Source organism: Sitophilus oryzae, unplaced genomic scaffold (assembly GCF_002938485.1).
Source record: "Sitophilus oryzae breed Bouriz unplaced genomic scaffold, Soryzae_2.0 scaffold_1941_pilon_pilon, whole genome shotgun sequence".
Lineage (NCBI taxonomy): Eukaryota > Metazoa > Arthropoda > Insecta > Coleoptera > Curculionidae > Sitophilus > Sitophilus oryzae.
The window spans coordinates 438172-454719 of NW_022146659.1; the positions used below are offsets into that span (position 1 = coordinate 438172).

Here is a 16548-nt window from a genome sequence, read left to right on the forward strand (position 1 = left end):
CATTTTTACTACCAACCAACCAAACCAAACCAAACCAAGAAGCTAATGTTTCAACAGCAGTTGCTAAGGACTCAATTGCTATTATGATGAACAGTGTAAATAATGCATTATCAGGGAATTTTGTGTTAGACTGCGGTGCAACAGGGCAAAAAAGCGACATGTAAAGATGTGTCGATTTCGTGTTCCCAGACAATTTTTCTGTGGTTATGTTCATATCTAACCTATTTGTCGAGATTTTCACAGCTTTGACTTTGATTTTATATGTGATTTTTAAAAGGTTTTTACTTGTATTTTGTATATATTTGTCATATAATTTTTGTGCTTGGTGTACTATGGGGGTGACAGTTCAACACTGGGAGGCATTTCTGGATGAAGCAGAAAAACATAAAAACCTAATTACAAGCGAGTTTAATGGGGCTCAAAGAAAAGCGGAAGGACATGAGCTGTGGGCATCTGTCGCCCTTAAATTAAATGGACTAGGGCTGGGGGAAAAGTCTGTAGCAGAGTGGAGAAGGATAACATTTTAATATTTGTTTAATTATAACTTAAAAGAAGAAGGTGTTTAACACTCTTTTTTTACCAAAAATATATTATATCCATGCCATGTATTAATGAAAATACTTTTTAGGCAGTTACTGACTGGAAGAGCAAAGTCAAAGCAAAAACTGCCAAAATTAAAAATTTCTTCCGACAAAAACTGGTGGTGGACGCCCCATAGAGATACCCCCTTTAACTCCACAAGAAGAAAGATTGTTGACCACGATGGGAACAAAATGTATAGAAGGGGATGAAGGTATAAAGGAGTTGGGATTTCCAAACAACTGACAGGGAATTAACAAAATCCGAGTTATTTAAGCCACAAGCCTGGGCACAAAAAGCTGATGTAAATATTTTTGTTATTTGAGTTTTTCATTTCTGCTCTCAGTGTTAACATTTCTTTCTTTTCATTATATCGGGGTGTTAAATTATTTTCTATAAATCATATACACTTTGACTTCATGATTTCAATATTTACATGTACCTACCTACCTTCTTTTTTAGATTATTCAAGAGATAGAAGTTGAGACAGACTGGCTGCAAACTTTTAACATAGAAAATACTGACAACCTTCAGACTTGTTTTAGTGAGACTTCAAAAAATGTGTGTACAGTAAAGAACTGTTTTTGGTATTGTATCCGTAAGGGATACTTACAACTTGCAAGTTGCAGTTACTCGAACAAATACATGAGATCACTGCAACAAATTTTTGTCTATAAAGCTATAATTACTTGAATTATTACTTTTATTGCTTACCATTATTTTCAGAGAGAGACACCTAAATTGAACACAAAATCGTTTCATCAAGCTGAAGCAAGTTCAAGTGATCACAACTACTGCGAAAAAAGGAAGATGGAATCTGCTGTGGTGAAGAAACCTAAGAGATTGAAATTAAAACATGTTCCAAGGTTGTCAAATAATATCGAAAAAATGACAGAGGAATCTTTGGTTATACTTAAAAATATTGAAAAAAATAATTCGTATTGCTGACAGTTTTGAAAAAGTTGTAACATTTTTCATAGAAAAACAACTTAATCAATGATGTTTGAATAGGGGTATAGAGGTCTTACTTTTCATGGTGTTAACTTTTTTTAACGTGCAATATAAAAAAAATTATTTGTTATTTAAGTTGAACTTGTACATATTTTATAAAATGAAAACAGGAAACGCACCATCATTGAGTAACCAAAAAATACAAGAAATGATTGTTGAATCTGATTATGACGTAGAAGTTTTTAGTTATTTTTTTTTGAACTAGATTGTTTTTGTTTTGTAGTTTATTTAATGTAAGTTCATGAAGTTTTTTAAACATAAGTCTGAATTAACCAAAGAAAGCAAGAAGTTACTGTTAAGTCTGATTAGGACATAGAGTTTTTACTTTAAGTTATTTGTAATTAGATGATCCTTGTTCTGTACTTTAAAAATATGTTTACTCTGAACTAAAATGTCTTTTTATTTTTTGAAAACCACATATTGATTACTGTCAGTGTCAAGCTTTAAGATTATTAAATTTTCATTGAACTTCTTTCAGGTTCAAGAATTTAACAAAAAGATCATTCCAGAGGTTTATTTATTTATGGATAGGTCTTACATGATGTACAATATATATAAAATATATATGTATATAATAACAAAAATGAATTGTGCTAAGCTACACTAAACATAATATAACGAATAAATATACATTAATACAAAAGTGAAAAAAATTCTTTGACAAAACAACGAGTTATAAAAAATATAATCAAAGTAGATGTTTATTATTTGTCTCCTTACAGTTTGACCCTGTCTCAATACATTAGCATCTAGTAAATTATTATCAAACACTTCATCATTAATTTCTTCTTCAAGAATCAAATTTTATCGCACAAGTATTAATTATCTTTCCACCTCTTTCAGGAGAATACCTTAACACACTCTCTCTCTCTCTCTCTTAATAGGCAACGAAATCTTGTTTTTAAAATCCCATTGCAACGTTCAATACAATTTCTAGCAGCTATGTCATAGAATTTAGCAGAAATCATTGAATTTAGACTCTGGTGGATTTCGAAATGGTGTCATTAACCATGGCTCCAGTGGATAGCCGGAATCCCCTATCAACCATGAGTTGTGATCTCCTAAACAGAAAAAAGTAAATCAATTAGGGTACAAACAGTATTTAACAAATATGACAGTGGTTGGAAATAGTATATATAGACACTTTTTATTCCAAAGAAAAAAGTGGCAAGTCGAGGGATAAAATTTTTCATTTTGCACTTGCAGTTAATAACAGAAATTGGTTAATATTGAGTTTTTTTTCAAAAAACTATCTCTCCTGTCTACTTTTTATTCCTAAGTGTAAATTGGTATATGGCGTTTAATGTTGACTGGTTAAAAATTGTTGTCCCCAACTTTTGACTTAAATGGTACAATTAGGCAAAAATTTAGTTTCAACCATGCTTGACTTACCTTGATTATATGTTGCCATTAAGTGTTGTTTCACATACGAATTTCGCCATATAAATGCATCGTGAGTTGCCCCTGCATTTACATTTAAAATTCTTAAATCATATAAGTGCAAATCTAAACAAAATATATATATATCACACACTGAAAATGATAAAAATAATATTACTAAATATACATATTTGCCGTAGACTGTGGACTTTCAGAAAAACTTACCAACTGCACATTCTTGGAGTAAACAAGCTTTCTATTAAGGTAGTTATGTTCTTCCTCATGAGGAGCTAATATTGCTACATGTGTACAATTTGTAGCTCATATTGCACCAGCAAAACCTGTTGCTTCCATAAATCTTGCCTTAATATCATTTTTTTGTTGCACTGTTACAGGAAATGTTATCCATGTATGTATTCCCTAACATCTCCTCAATTGCATTTGTAACTGCCCCTATGGCTCTTGCAGCAACTGGTTGGGAAAAACTTATGTTAAAATTTTAGCCAACAGAATGCTGATATGACCCTGTGGCATAAAAATTTAATGCTGCAAAAAAAATTAATACAGGTGGAACTGCCATAATATTCCCAGTCACATCAATATCTTGAGCTACAGCATTGTATACATATTGGGCCATGTCTTTAGTAAGTCTAAAGCACTGCTTAAATATAGCATCCGTTAGCTCAAAGGGGTTAGATGGGTCTCTCAGCTCCCGCCTCCTAATGGTGATAACTCGAATTTCCTCTAAATATTCCTCTCTTTGTAAGGCAAGAATGTTGTTTACATTAACATCTAAAAATAATCAAAAATAGTGATGAATTGTTATGAAGGGAGCTTTAATGAAGAATATAAAGCATTATGCACGCATCTTCAGTTAATAAGTAGCTAACATTTAAATCTAGACATCGATTCAACAATCTACAACGTAATATATAAAATAAAAAGTGCCACTTTTATCCCTATAATGTCTGCAATCCTTACCTTCTACTAAAAAATAATTCAAAATAGTATCCTCTTCAACACAACACGTTGATAATAACAATTATTTTAATAATAGAAATGTTCACAAAAAAATTAAAACGTGCCTACTTCTCATAAAATCATTCATTATGACATTAAAACTCAGTATGCAAAGTTTCATAACATTCCGTAAAAGGCTTAGGCCTCAAAAATCCGTGCGAAATTATCGTAATCGTTTGAATCCGCTAAACGCGGCCTGACGTCACTGCTTCGATCGATATTACCGCGCAAGTAAACGGTGCTGTCTGCACGCTGTGTAATTTCTAACAGAACAAGCTAGAATACGAGACATCGCGTTGTGCTCGGATGTTAGTTTTGTATATTAAATTTTGATTATTGTGATAATTATTTGGAGTTTATTACTAGTTTAAAAACAAAGCTACTTAGTGAGATGGAGGACGGGTTTATTTGAAAGCGATAACAAACAACAGTTGGTTTTTGACAAAATTATTGAGTTTTTGAGCTGCCAGAGGCCCGTATTTAGGAGGAGGGGGGCAACTTTTAAATTTTAATTATCATATTAAACTGAAAATTTGCATGCGTATATAGAAGCTAAGACAAAGCTGTAAAATTATCGTATTGTTGATCTGATATAGGGCCGTATTAAGGAGAAGGAGCAAAATCTTAAATTTTAATGGTATGACCTTGAAAACTCGCACACGCTATTAACAGGGGTCCAGTTTAAAGAGAGGTACCTACATGGGGAATAATTGGGATCTTGAAGACCGTTAAAGTTACAAGATCAGTTAAATAGAAGAAAAGTTACGTCTTTGTGTGTATCCAAAAAATATTCTCAGGTCGTATTTTTTTATAATATTTCATATACCGTTACGCAAATACAGGGAGAAAAAGAAAAATGTGCATTTTCTAAACACCACCATATTTTCTTTACATATTGCGAGCTAAGGTCATCAAAATTTTAACATATTTTTTTTTTTTTTTTTGGAAGATTTTTAAAAAATCATGTTTAAAAAAGTCTAGGCTTACTACGTGTCGCATGGCCTAAGTGCACTTTTGCTTTTCCTATGGGCGACATATTGAAATTAACATGATTCAATAAACATTTTTAATAAGGATTTTTAAAATGCCAAATATAAAAAAAAAAAAAAAATAAGAAAAATAAAAGCTGACCTCGGCCGTGCGCAACATAGAAGGCCTAGTTTTTTCTTTGGTATCATTTTTTAAAATTGACCATGTTGCCTTTCCCATATAATGAAATTTTGATTACCTTAGCTCCAGTAATAAAGAAAATATCGTGATTTTTCAAAAAATGTTCATTTTTTTTCTTTTTTCATCTTTTTTTTTTTTTTTTTTTTTTTTTTTTATAATATTCTATAAAATAGACATAGATTATTTTTGAGCACACAAATACGCAACTTTGCTTTCCATTTTTAACCGACTTTCTATCCGTTCAACTTGTTTCCAAAGATCATTTTAAATGGAACCCTATAGGTAAGGGAAACATATATCAAATAATATTATCTAAATTAATAAATTAATAAAAAAAAAAAAAAAAAAAAAAAAAATTGGTAAAAAAAAAAAAAACTTTTTAAAAACAAGCTTAAGATTAAATGCACTTAAAAGTAGAAAATTAAGAATTAAAGCAAGGGGCGCAAAGTAACGATTTAAACTTCTGTGGATTATTTTTGAAGTATTTAATACACCCAGGGACAAAACACCACTTATTTGAACTAATTTTTTTTTCAATAATTTCTGATTTATGTCAAAACAATGAAAATAAACAATACACCTTCGCGAACGTCTGTAAAAACAATGCGGCAAGTGCACGATCATACGGACGCCATCGATCGATCAAAGCAGTAACGTCAAAAACAGGTATTGTAAATTGGAATAAACCAACAAGCAATCCACACATCCCTTTCTGTCACAATTGTCACAAATACGAGAGTTTTTACTCAAAATATCCCTAAAACATCTATGGATATTTAAAAGTTCCCAGAATTTCAGACAATATTTTTAGAACGATTAATACTCCAAATTCTACATTTTGATAAATACCGATTTTGGCCGAAGCCATATCAAGGGGTGCCCCGAATTACGTTTTGGTCTCGCCTTGAATTCCACATGTCGAAATCGACAATAGAATTCAACATGTAGAACACGAGTGTACACAGAATGTGGGTCCTGATAAAACACACGGTGAATTGTTGAGCCCAGCGCCTCTATTGTCTAGCAGTTAACATATGCAATCTAAAAACAGCTGATTGTTTTTGTGATTCAGTTTTATCCACACACACAGCTAGTGCAATTTTTAAGTAAAAAATGAGTGATAAACCAAGAAAAAAAAGGGCAAACCCTGACAATTACCAAAGGAATAAAATAAAGCAGTCTAGATGGTACAGAGTACATCAATTACAAGGGCCGCCTGGTTCCTGCTAAAACACTGGGAGAAAATTACAAGTAAGTTTTTTAGGTTAGGGGGCAATATTTAACTTAAAGAACTTTTAACGCCGTTTTTTTTCTTTTCCCTTGGGGGGGGGGGGGGGGGGGGACACAATACAACGACAGCTTTTTCTTCTTTGCGAGCAGTCGTAGGTTCGTTTTCTTATTTTATTAGATGTTATTACTTAATCAATAAAAACAATTAATTATTGGGCGCCAGGACATTCACTCAGAAATTAATAGATTCTCTTTACCCCAACTTTAAATTTATTTATAATTAAAAAAATTATTAGACAAGGACAGTAATAATTGATGGATGAAGTTAGGTTTTTTTTAAAATAAATTATAATTAAAAAATAATAAGTATTCAAAAATTTAAATGGTGACATAAAAAAAATTAGTATCACTTGAATTCTGTTTGATTAAAAAATCATGACACATTAATATTTTAAATCTACGCAAAATAAAGTTTAAATAGATGCCTAAAACTAACGCAGTTCATGAACCTTATTGTATGCGCACATAATTCCTTTGAATCAATAAAAGTTAATTAAATAATATGTCAAGTGACACCATTACAAAATACTTGACCAAAGATATTAATATATATACCAAACAAATTGTATATTTAAAATTAAGAAAAATATATTTTTAATAATGAAATCCAAAAATATCTAATTAATACATAATTAATAAAAAAAAAAAAAAAAAAAAAAAAAAAAAAAAAAAAAAATAAGTAAAATAAAAATAATATGCATGAAATCTGGCCTGATTATCCGGTGCAATTCTAGGCTTTGTCTCGTCCTTCTGGATGGTATGTGGACGTTAGGGGTGGGAGCTCATCCCCAATCTACCACAGCCTCGAACAGCTCCTTACAATACCACCAGCCATGTGGAAATCAAACATAGATCATAGATACAGGCTCTCGTACCTCAAACCACCAATCACGACATATAACTCGTCATGTACCTGGACGGTAAAACCCTCGAAACGACACAACTTATGCACAAAATGCATTTAGCAATTTAGAATATCACCTCACGATGCTGCAGGGTTATACTCAAAAATTAAAATTGCGATGACAGGACAGCCAAAACCACGTTTAGAAAATCTGTAAAGAGATAAGGTTGAACCAAAAGAGTAGAAATGTGATGAAGATCAAACTTACCACAAAAATACCCATGAAAACTAAAAATTGATTCCTTCCCCAAATGCCAGGAACCATTAAAAATCCAAAGTTTAATAGAATAAAAAGGTTGAAACTTTCTCGAATGACTTCAGATAAGTATGGTTGATGTTTAAGACACGAAATCTGAATCAAAAATGGTGACTTCCGATAGTCAAAAAGATGCTGTAGTTCTGCGCCGACAAGGGCAAGTAGATCAACAGAGCGTCCGAAATTAGTCAGAACTAATTCGGTAGGCTGTATGTTGGGTTGCCAATGGTATCGTTTTATTAAAACGTTAAAACTTATATTATATGTCTCTCTTACAGATGTAAACGAAACTGTTTTAATAAAATAACAGAACAAGAGCGGATTGATATCTTTACACGATTTTACGAGCTACCTTCAAAAGATTCACAAGATGTCTTTATTCAAAGCTTAATCGAGATCAAGGGGGTTCAAAAACGTAGACCCAGAGTGGAACAACCCAGAGAGAGGGCTCAGTCGTATAAATATTACGCCTCAAAAGCGGGCAATATTAAATGAGAAGTTTGTTTAAAAGCGTTTTCGTCAATTTTATCTGTTACAAACTAAATACTTCTAAGAATTAAAAAGTTAGCAGTCCAGGGAAAATCTCCAAAAGACATGAGGGGGCGAAATGTTAGTGGCAACGTATTACCTGTAGAAGAGAGATTGTGCATGAGGGAACACGTTGAATCATTTCCGAAAAAAGAAAGGCACTATTCTGGTCGTAACGTTTATTATTTAGATAGTAATCTTAATATCGAAAAAATGTACCATCTTTTTAAAATTCGTTATCCAATGTACGCAAATATTTCGTATGCCACTTACTACAAATTTTTTGTGGAAAAATTTAAGCTCAGGAGACCCCAAGTCGATGTTTGTAGTGTTTGTGAAACGTATAAAATTAAAATAAAAGACAACAAACTAAATGACACTGCCATAGAGTAGCCACCGCTGAATATATCATTCATAAGAGAAAAGCCAAAAAAAAATTTACACAAAACTCACACATGAGGGAAAAAAAGAAAATCAACAACCTCATGTATTATCGCTTTGTTTTGATTTTATGCAAAACATTCAGCTGCCAGTTACGCCAGTAGGTGAAGTTTTCTACTATAATGAATTAACCACTAACGTATTTTGCATTCATGATATACAGAAAAATCGCGCCACTATGTACCGGGTGACCAACTAAGAATGGACGCCGGCTGTATCTCAGAAACTACTTATCATATAACTTTGGGAAAAAAATTCTTAAAAGTAAATCGACCAAGAGAAATCGCTGGAAATTATTTTCAAGTTCGAAAAATGTCCGCTAGGGGGCTGATAGCCAATCAGAAAACAGGGTTTTTCTCAAAAATATGCAGGTGAACAGGTATTTTAAATATTACTATTGTAATCATCCAGAAATTTGTATTTTTTTGATATAGAGTGTTTTGCTCTATCTCATAAAATAAAGTGGTGGGGGAAGGTTAAACTTGCTTTTATTAAAATAAGGATAACTCTGGTTTGGGTTAACCGATTTAATCAAACTAGGGTTCGTTTAAAAGAGCTTTTCTTCCCTAATGATCTCCAGTGTAAATTTTGTTTCCATCATTTTTTCGTGGTAGCTAGAGGGCGCTGTTTAACATCTTAACAGATATTGCGCTTTTGCATAAAAAAATTAAATAGGAGGCAAGTGATTTCTCTTTACACAGTTAAATAGAGCACAAAATTATTTCCAAAATATTAGCGCAAACCGCAATTTTCTATCTTGTCTCTAACTGGAGATATTAAGAGAACAAATTATGTTAGGCTGCCGCTTAGGATTATATATAGTTTAAAAATTATAATAGTAGGCTAGGAAACAAAAAGAGGTAAATTGGTTGTAAAAACCAAACCAAACCAAACCAAACCGATTCGAAACTGCCTTTATGTCAGTTTTTTGGGAAAACATATTAGAGCGATTCTATAAAACTAACAAAGTTCTAAAAAGCGTCGATATTGATAATGGTAACATGACTGAACTCTTCTTGGTTCTGATAAATTTTGTAAAATCTTTGAGAAATTCAGTCATGTTTGATACATACCTAGACAAGGCAAAAAAAAATTATGGAGAGAAAATACGATGATGACCGTCAAAAAAATCGAAAAAGAACACTTCTCCCAGGCGAAACAAGAGATGGAGATACAATTTTAACAGGGAGGGAGCAATGGAACTGCAGAAATGTCATGAGGCGTACGACAACGTGTTTAAAAAGTTTAGATTCTTTTTTGATTTCAAAGAAGTGGCGCCCAGTATATTATAAAGACGTAATTATCACAATTTAATTTTCACTAGCTTACGACCCATTGCTCACCGGCGAACAGCTCCGTCGCATAGTATTAGTTGTTTTAATATTTTTTCTAAAAGAAAATTCTTATAAAAAAACATTCCATCATTATTTTATAACTTCTAATGCTACAAAATGTAGCATTAGAAGTTATGTATTATGTATGTTATGCTACAAAATGGCGCCCCACGTTGGGCGCCATATATTTGTATCCATGGCGGTTACAGTGTGGTCAGCGGAACGGTCAGTTTGGCTTGGTTAGTGTGCTCAGCGGAACGCTTTTTGCGGGATTTCCCGCTTTTGAATGAAGAGAGACATGAAAAAAATAATGATCTAAAAAATCTGTTACGTGTTTTTCAAATTGTTTCGTCAATTCCTGTCTCTAATGCTCATTCAGAACGAGTATTTTCGTGGGTAGAAAATACGTGGAGTAAGTGACAATACACTTAAATAGACTGTTCGCCCAGGCCCGACGCACGTGTCCTAAATTTATAATATTTTATATATTTGACAAAAACTCCAAGAAACTCCAAATATTCACCAATTGATATAAAAATACCATATTGGATGTGCATATTAATCCCATTATAAGTAGTGGTAAAGAAAACGTATTTATTTTCAGGGGAGCTAATGAATCAGACTATACAATGGATGATCAAAACTTAGATCATGGAAATTTTTTAGAATTAATTATGCTCATTTGAAAATACGACATTGTCCTAAAGACTCATTTAGATAAGATAATCAAATAAAGCAAGCAATATAAAAGTTGTGGAGTAAAACAACGTGCTGGAAATTTATTGACATTATCTTGTCACGAGATGGCAACGTTGTAAAGTTTCGAAATGAGTTCACAGCGTATTTTTAATTTTCTAACTTCGCGCCGAAGCCATTTCCATCTAGCATATTAACTAATCTTATTAATCACAAACATCAGAGATAAACATTAATATTTTTGTAGTGTTTTGTGTATATGTATAGTGACTCTAGTACTGTCTTAATTTTTAATTGCGAACATGACATCAGTTATGAAACATGTTACGACAAAAAAAAACATTGTTGGAATGTATGGAAAAAATCCGGAACTGAAATGTGGGAAATTTACAAACGAATTTACGTTCAAAAAAGCACAAGCTTTGTGGTATAACATTGCCACTATTTTAAATGGATTTCCAATAGGAGCTAAAGGAATAGAACGCAGTGGCGCAAAGTAAGTTTCTTTTCACTCTATGACTGATTAAAAGATTATAAATCAAATCAAATATTACAGTGTAGTTAAAGGAACTAATTTACTTATGGTATAATTTTAGACTTGGCAAGATATGAAAGAACACGCCAAAAAAAACAATGACATTAAAAATTATATGGGCGCGACAGATGGAGGGCCACCTATTAATATGGTGTTGAATAGCGAAGAGCAAAAGGTGGTCGAGTTGATTGGAACAGCGGCAATAGATGGTCACCCAAATATTGTAGAATCCGATTGCGAGTTTAATTTTATTGGAGTCGAAACTCAATATAATAACTCTAACTTAGATATTGGTGTACCATCGACAAGCTATGAGGTTGTGGATGAAACACTAGTATCTACGTTGGCGAAATAAGAAAATTCGGAAAACAACAGCTACACAGCAAACAAAAAGGTGAAGAAAAATGTTAAAGTACAACGACTGGATAATGCCATATCTGCGAATAAAAAACTCATTGAGTTGACTGAGAGCCAGGCACAAAATACCTAAAAAGTATCAAGAGCAAAAATTAAAGTTGTACGAAAGGGAGGTGGTAGCTAAAGAAGGAATAGCATTTGCCTTACAAGATTTAGTGGCTACCATGAAAAGTAAATATCAATCAGAATAGCTATTTTATTTTGTTATAGAATATATTATGTTTGTTTTTTAGTATAGTTTCTAGTATAGTTTAATTCATAGAATATCTTTGTTTTTTAGTATAATATATTTAGTTTGGTGTATATATGAGTATTAATTTTTATAATAGTTAAATTTTTTTGTCTGTTTTCAGTGTTGATGTATTTTTGTTACAGAATTGGTGCATTAAGCCTAGAAGAGAATACATTAACAATTAGGTAAAAATTCCACGTACAACAAAAACAATTCTATGTACAACAAACACTATTCTATGTACAACATCACAGTATCTAACTGGTACATTAAATATAAACTCATAGTTTTATTATTGCAGAATCATCTACAACCGAGTGGGCTTCATATACACCAGCCATGCTGAAAAAACCATTATCGAGACCTTTGCAAAATTCTGGAAATAAAGGTATGCCTAGACAATAATGTCCCCGAGAGAGTAAACCGCAAAAGGGAGAGTGTACACCGTAAACCTTTTTTCCTATAATTTTTTTGGAATTCCTTCATACTGTATCCATACAAACCAAACCAAACCATGATTATTCCTCTGCGGTCTACCTGGCGGGTGTCCCGGAATATAACAAAAATTATAGGTATTTATTTTGTTGAAATGTCTTTTAAATTAAGCAGTAGCAAAAAGTTTTGACATGTAAAAACTTGAAATTTTGAAATACTTTTCTGAAAAGTCAAAATTTTGAAGACTAGAGGTTAGAGGTTGCAAACATAAAGATAATCTTGCTTGCCATCTCTATACACAATAGATATCCCAGATATCAATACTATATTTTCTTTTTTCTTACTATTTTGATGTAATTTTTGATCAAACTCCAATGAAGAAGTGTCGAACTCAACGGTTAACTGCTAAATTGGAAGATTGGGTCAAGAACATGGTTGCGTGGAAGAGCACAAATGTGAACGTCGCCATCGTTATTGTTTTAATTTGTATACAATTGTTTATATACCTAATAAAGACATTTTGAATTGAATTGAATTGAAGAACAAAGGAAAGTATACAGAGAGTCAAGAAAAAGCTTTTCTGGAAAAACATCAACTAACAATGAAACAAATGCAGGAAAAGCATCAACTGGAGATGTCCATTCAAAAAGAAGAAAGTCAAGCAAGAATGAACTTTTTAGAAGAAGAAAACATCAGTTAAGAATGAGAATTTTAGAAAAGGAATATGCTGCAAATTAAATTTTTCCTATATTTTTTCTGATTGTGTGCAATAAATTTTGTCAAATTAGTTAATTGTTTGATTATTTAGACAAATGTTATGTTGTTGTCCGCATCATAGTATTTTAAGATTGGCTTATAGTTCAGACAAATTTGTTTCCTAATTCAGATGAGCTTTAAAGGTGTTAACACACATAATACAGTGATATTTTTCTCTATTTATTCTTTTCAATCTACCTTTCGGTGATAGCTGTGCTAGTATTTAGAGTTCAAGTGTTTTGTGCATTAATAAAGGTATAACTTTTTCTACTTGGCTAAAAAGGCTTATTTTGTTTTCAATAGAGATTTGTATTTTTAATGACGTTTATTTTTGGTTTCACTAACTAATCTACCACAGGATAAATTTGATAATATTTGTACATTCCTATATAGCATTTTTTACTTAACAATGCTGATAGTTCACCAACGACACCAAGCCGTCATGTTATGTAATCTACCCGTGGCTAGTGGGAGGTAATGGCATCGTTTGATGAAAAATTTGGAATAAATAGTGTATTTTCTGAAAATATCCACAAGAAATTTTGAAAGTGGGTATTTATTAATCTGTAACGAATACTATTGTTGATTCCTCTTTGTACATGTCCAACCATGTCATTATTGCAGTACAGTTCTATTGCAGCTGCAATTTCTTCATTGATTTCTGGAGGCTCCACACCTCCCATTGAATGCTATATTATGAAGGACCACTGTAGCCATAACAACAGCCTCTACCTTTTCCTGTTTCAATCGTATTCCTAAAGAAAGTATCGGGAATCGCCTTTTTAAAACTCCAAACGATCTCTCAATAGGATTCCTTGTTCGTATTTGTGCCTCATTAAATAGATGTTCTGCTTGTGTTTGAGGATTTAATAGAGGTGTTATAGTATATTTATATTAGACCTAAAATAGCCGAATAGAAGCAAAAATTTATAAAGTTTTGATATGTTGAGATTAGATGCACCAAAAGGAGACTTTTCAAAATCAAAAGAGTTCTTAACTTTAAAGTGTGAGCTTCACCCCAAAAAATAACCCCCAATACGCCCTTCGATGGTTTTTCGCTTTTTTCTCAGAACCCGTTGGTCCCAAAAAAATTTTTATACTTACCGGAAATATTCCTTATAAAATTTTCTACAAAAAAGGTTCTATTCATTATTTATTCATCCAATGCATTTCGAGCAATAACCGTTTGAAAAATTCAGTACAAAAAAATACAGGTCGCCTTTCAAATTATTGTCTCCCAAGGTATTTTAACGTGCTAAATATATACGCAACAGATATACTACTGTATAAGATAAACAAAAACATTGCCTATTCCACTAAACTAACATTCATACTTTCATCTACATATTGTCATCGTCTATAGTTTCTAAAATGTGCTCAGTATTCGAACAACTTTGCCCACGACAGGTTCCGCACATAGTACCATGCCGGCTTTAATGCAACTGCATCTTTTTCCACAATCTTGTTTGCAGTTGCTGCCAGTTGCACGTTATTAATGACATAATTGAAGCAGGGACGGGCGATTCTGTTGTATATAAAGGTGAGAGGGTGTTGTTGATTTTCTTCCAGCCCCACTGCTCGGGTTTTATAGGTTGTTCTTGCCATATTTGTACTTGAAGATATGTTCTTCGGGAATGTTGCCTAGCTGCAGCAGATGTGGGAGGCAATTTTGATATAAGTACCGTGCTGTTTGCTTGACCAACTAACTTATTGAAACAAGCGTATCTTTGCTCACTAAGGCTCCCTTCAGATGATTGAAGTTTGTATAGTTTCAGTATAAACGTCTCTCCAGCTTTTTCAATTTCTTCAGGTGTTGACTTTGCGTTGTTAAAAATATTGACGATAATATCAAGGTCTTTTTCTTTATTAAAAAAGATCAACATCTTGTCCAACGACTAGAACTTGTTCATTTTTCTCTAATATTTTGATGGCAGTACGAATAATTTGAACATCAGCATCATCTATTGCAAATGATGTGCTAATATTCTCGCTGTTTAGGTGTATTGCAAGCTGCGAAATTAGTATTATGTGTAAAAAGATGCAGTTGCATTAAAGCCGGCATGAAATGTACAACTATGTGCGGAATCTGTCGTGGGCAAAGTTGTTCGAATACTGAGCACATTCTAGAAACTATAGACGATGACAATATGTATTATATATGTTGCGTGTATATTTAGCACGTTAAAATACCTTGGGAGACTATAATTTGAAAGGCGACCTGTATTTTTTTTGTACTCAATTTTTCAAACGGTTATTGCTCGAAATACATTGGATAAATATAAATAATGAATAGAACCCTTTTTGGAGCAAATTTTTTAAGGAATATTTTCGGTAAGTATAAAATTTTTTGTGGACCAACGGGTTCTGAGAAAAACGGGAAAAACCACCGCAGTGCGTATTGGGGGTGGTTTTTGGGGGTGAAGCTCACACTTTACAGTTAGGAACTCTTTTGATTTTAAAAAGTCTCCTGTTAGTACGTATAACCTCAACATATCAAAACTTTATATTTTTTTTTTCTAAATATGCTAATATCAACGTACTGTTATAACGTATGGTTTTATTGCATAACCACTATCAGCTACAAGTAAGTTGTCACCATACACTCCATTTTCAAAGTCATTTCTGACTCTGCTATTCCTAAATATGTTGGAATCATGGGCAGAGCCTGGCCAGCGACACACTATGTCCTGGAATTTGAGATCAGAGCTGTAAATAGCCTGAACATTATATGAAAAAAATCATTTTCTGTTTCTGTTATTTTCGGCATCTAAGTATCCCCCCAGGCGATTGAATTTTTACGTAAGTGCAGTCCAAAGCACCAATATAACTTGGTAATTTAGCAATATTAAAGAATCCTTTTCTAACATTAATTACTTCCAGCTTCGGTTCTTGACATTCTTACAAAGTGTTGTGCCAACTGAGCAATTGCTCTAGAACCATATATATTTTTCGGCTGGCTGTTGATTTATAGATGCCTCCGAAATCTCCAACAACTTGTAAATAAACTCCCAGTGGCTAAAAAACGCAAAGCAGTGCATACCATTTCTGTAGGGGTTACTGCTTGGTTTCTAAAAGAGTAGCAAATAAATTATGTCCATCTTAAAACTTGGCAGGTTAGTAACAAACTATACCTGTCTGTAACAGATGAGATTTGTTCAGATATTTCATCTATTATAAATATAACTTGTTTCTCCAACCTAAATCTTGCTTTAAATTCTGTATCATTCCAAATGTTGAAATGATCTGGTCGATCTCTGTAGACTTGTGGAGCTCGAGGACATACAACATGATGAACCAATTCCAAAAAATCTTCGTCGTCCGTAATGTCTTCCCACAGATGATCCATTATGTTTGATTGCAATAAATTACTTAATTAGTCAATTTATTTATTTATATTTTGCTTACCAGCAAGCCCAATTATAATAATAATCATTTAAAACGACTTGAATCTGGCCTTGAACGCCCAAATTCAGAAGTTCAAGATCAATCGTCGATCAGTACCTAAACACATAATGTACAACGTCGTTTACCCGTTGATCCTAAGATCATCGTGAACTCAGGATC

At 32.7% G+C, this 16548-nt stretch overlaps 1 long non-coding RNA gene across 1 annotated transcript; it reads right to left on the reverse strand.

Moving 5' to 3' along the window:
- Window positions 1-2092: 2092 nt before the first annotated feature.
- LOC115883545 lies at window positions 2093-4240 on the reverse strand. The gene is made up of 2 exons (XR_004050397.1): window positions 2983-4240; window positions 2093-2651 (listed from the first exon to the last, which is right to left on the reverse strand). It is a non-coding gene; the product is annotated as an uncharacterized LOC115883545 (long non-coding RNA).
- Window positions 4241-16548: the final 12308 nt, after the last annotated feature.